Source organism: Episyrphus balteatus, chromosome 2, assembly GCF_945859705.1.
Source record: "Episyrphus balteatus chromosome 2, idEpiBalt1.1, whole genome shotgun sequence".
NCBI lineage: Eukaryota > Metazoa > Arthropoda > Insecta > Diptera > Syrphidae > Episyrphus > Episyrphus balteatus.
The window spans coordinates 127,809,988-127,813,868 of NC_079135.1; the positions used below are offsets into that span (position 1 = coordinate 127,809,988).

The 3,881-nt window shown below is 29.1% G+C and overlaps 1 long non-coding RNA gene across 1 annotated transcript; it reads right to left on the reverse strand.

Moving 5' to 3' along the window:
• Nucleotides 1–430, reverse strand: LOC129912496 (uncharacterized). The gene is made up of 2 exons (XR_008771836.1): nucleotides 226–430; nucleotides 1–66 (listed from the first exon to the last, which is right to left on the reverse strand). It is a non-coding gene; the product is annotated as an uncharacterized LOC129912496 (long non-coding RNA).
• Nucleotides 431–3,881: the final 3,451 nt, after the last annotated feature.

Below are 3,881 nucleotides of genomic sequence, written 5' to 3' on the forward strand. Positions count from 1 at the left end.
TTTTTTCTCCGATTTGTAATATTTGAGGGTTTATTTTTGGGGAATATTTTGTTCGGATGTTGTAGCCTGTAGGTTGTTACAATGATTGAAGATGATTCGGAAATTGAGTAAAATCTTGTTCGTATACAATGTGCGTGAGATTTGTTTTTTTTTTTTAGAATGAATGATCGATATAGAAAATTTAAGCTTGATATTAGATGAGACTTGGTATTAAAAAATACTTACATTGCTTGCTTTCACCACATGAATTGGATTTGGTCGCAGTGTTCAAAGCTTAAAACTGTCTTCACCTTAATTTAAGAAAGAGTTAAGGAATTTAGTTTCCTATAGAGCTTCTCATTGAAGGTAGGTTTACCATGAAAACTTAAAAACTTTGATATCTCAGAAAATGGTAGGTACTCGCGCAGATATTCGATGAAGATTGTCAGTGTCTAGTGTCTTTATTGTAGCTGGTTTAAATCGAAAATTATCGTTTCTGTTTACAATTTTTGAATATAAATCTATGTTTTTTCGAGAAAATCAATCAGAAATTTGAAAACCTAAACCAAGAAGGTTGAGTGAAGACCATTTTCAAAGCTCATTGGCTCATGAAAACATTCAAATCTCGAAAAACAGTAATAGTCCATTGAAATGTTACATTAACCTTACATTTTGGGTAGGACAAGATTTTTTTGTTTTGGTGTGTAGGGGAGGTTGATGTGAGTATACAATCTAGTTTTCGGGGTTGAAAGCCCCCCATTTGGCCGCCATCTTGGAAAAAGTGGTTTAAACTGTTTTTTACCAATATCTTGCGAACCGATAGTCCCACAAAAAAATTGTTAACATCGTTCTTATAGATAATTTGTTTCTCTACAATTTTAATTAAGGTACTTTTTTCTGTAAAATTGAAAATAAGAAAGTTATACTTGAAAATATATGCACATTTTCAAGAAAAAATACTTTGAAGGGCCACAACTTTTTTTCTCAACTTTTATTGAAAAAATACTCATGACAGTTTTTAAAGATAATTTAATTTTCAACAATTTGATGTGCTCATTTTGCAGATATGGTTTATATAAAGGTGCTGCAATGGTTTTACAAAAAAAAAGGTAACCATTTATTTTCGTACTTTTATAACATATATTTTAATTTTTTACTTCAATATGACTGATTTCAAAGGAATATGTAAGCTGGGTCGAAAAGAAAATCGTATAGTATAGGGGATTACAGGTTCTGGGGGACCAGTTCAATTTTTTAAAAAATGACTTACTTTTGAAAAACAAAAATTATTTAAAATCAACGATTACACTTACTTTAACGTTTTATACTTTTTTGTAAGGCCAAAAACCTTTTTTCTTATTATATTTTTAATAAAACCTGTTTTATAAAATAGTTTATGAAAAAATAATTTTCAAAATCAAGACTTTGAAGAAAATTACGAAAAAATATTTCGAACTAATTTGTTCAAACGATAAACCTTGAATTAATCAAAACCATCATAAATCAAAAATGTCTTGTGCACATATTAAAGTCAATGTTTATCTTAGTTTAAATTTCACAAAAATATCTTATTTAAAGGATATTCTGTACGAATGAAACACAGTATTTAAATCCATCAACTTTAACCATTTTTCCTCCACTAAAAATGAGTTGAGATAAATACTTTGGAACAATAAAATCTCAATTTTGAGCAAGCAGTTGATAATAATGAAAAGACTTTTAGATCATGTTTTCTGATCCTTAAGTTTCAAGAAAATTATTTCTTCCATTTGAATATCCAGTCACGTAAAAACAAAAAATAATGGGGTTTCTTAGTTTTTTTTAATTTCTCGAAAATGACAAGACTCTTTTGCATTCGGTTTTTTGTTTTTGTTTGAAAACACATAACAGCATTGAATTTTGAAAACTAAATTAGTACTTAATTACATAACATTTAGAACAAAATTAGTTCGAAATTTTTTTTTTCATAAATTTTTCCAAAGTTTTAATTTTGAAAATTATTTTTATATTTTATAAAACAGGTTTAATTAGGTAATAATAGAATAAAAGAATTTTTGTTGCTGTACAAAAAAGTATAACGCCTGAAAGTATGTGTAACCGTTGATTTATATTTTTTTTTTCAAAAGTAATTTTTTTTTTTAAATTACTCCTCCTGGCTAAACGAGAGGCCCTATACTATACGATTTTCTTCTTGTTTCGACCTCACTTACATATTCCTTTGAAATCAGTCATATTGAAGTAAAAAATTAAAATATATGTTATAAAAGTACGAAAATAAATGGTTACCTTTTTTTTGTAAAACCATTGCAGCACCTTTATATAAACCATATCTGCAAAATGAGCACATCAAATTGTTGGAAATTAAATGATCTTTAAAAACTGTCATAAGTATTTTTTCAGTAAAAGTTGTAGAAAAAAAGTTGTGGCCCTTCAAAGTATTTTTTCTTGAAAATGTACATCTATTTTCAAGTATAACTTTCTTATTTTCAATTTTACAGAAAAAAAGTACCTTAATTAAAATTGTAGAGAAATAAATTATCTACAAGAACGATTTTTTTGTGGGACTAACGGTTCGCAAGATATTGGTAAAAAACAGTTTAAACCACTTTTTCCAAGATGGCGGCCAAATGGGGGGTCTTTCAACCCCGTAAAACTAGATTGTATACTCACATTAACCTCCCCTACACACCAAAACAAAAAAATCTTGTCCTACCCAAAATGCAAGGTTTGGTCAAAATTTTGTAACATTTTAATGGACTATAAATTTTTTTCGTCTAAAAACGTCCACATTTGTGATCATCTTGCTAAAAACTCGAAGCATATTATGTGCAATTGCAAGTGCAAGCCCTATTTTCACCAATATTGATGACTTTAAGAAAGCTGTCTATGTCTATGGAATTCTTGATATCCAAAAACAGTGGAGGACATCAGTTGCCAATATACACATGATCCACCGGAATTTTAGGTTAAAAGCGTCAATACCTACATGTTGGCAACCCTGTTCACTTCAAAGACGTCCGGTTTGAGAAGGGAACCCAAAACTTAATTTTTTTTTTGATAGAATATCTAAGAAACAAGGAGCCGAATTTAAAAAAATTGTCGCTTTCAAAATCGGTAAAAAAAACGCACAACATTTATATTTGTATGAGATTTTTAATTTTCTTTTTCTAATTTACCAACAATTGATTTTTTTTTTAATTTACTTATTTGTTTTTCATTTTGTTAATAGAAACTTAGCAAACCTACGAGAAACAATAATAATGAAGCCAGGAAGAAATAAGAAATTACTTTTACAAATCGGCTAAAATTCTCGTTGTAACTATTTTCTTCATAGCTATCATCAAAGATCAACCCCGTTCGGAAAATGTAAAAAGCCTCTTGATTGTTGATGATACCCTAAGGTTTTATTTTTAGGTTTGTATCAGAACAATTCGCACTGAGGGATCAATATCTCTTAGTTGTTTTTAATCCAAATTTCACTGGTCAACAAGGTTTTTGCCACAAGAACCAAAATATACTTTTCTAGTAGTTTTGGATATGCTGCACTCGAATCTGTCAGAAATTTTTTATTGGCCTCCGTTTTTGAAATATTACCGTTAGAAATTGCCAAAAAAACGTCATTTTGGCTGTTTTCGAAGTTATGTTTTTAGGTGGGGTAGTTCATTATGAATAAATTTGTAACGGTGCCTATAAGAACTGGTCTTATTCTTTCAAAAAATGTTTAAATCTTTCCGATATCTCTTTTGCTGCCCGAGATATCTAAAATTTAAGTTGCGGTCTTTGGCTCAGAAACAACACAGGCCAACTAAATTAAACTTTTTTTGTCACAAGAACCAAAATATACTTTTCTGAAGGTTTTTTGGTTGCTGAACTCGAATCCACAGTTAGAAAAATTCTATTAG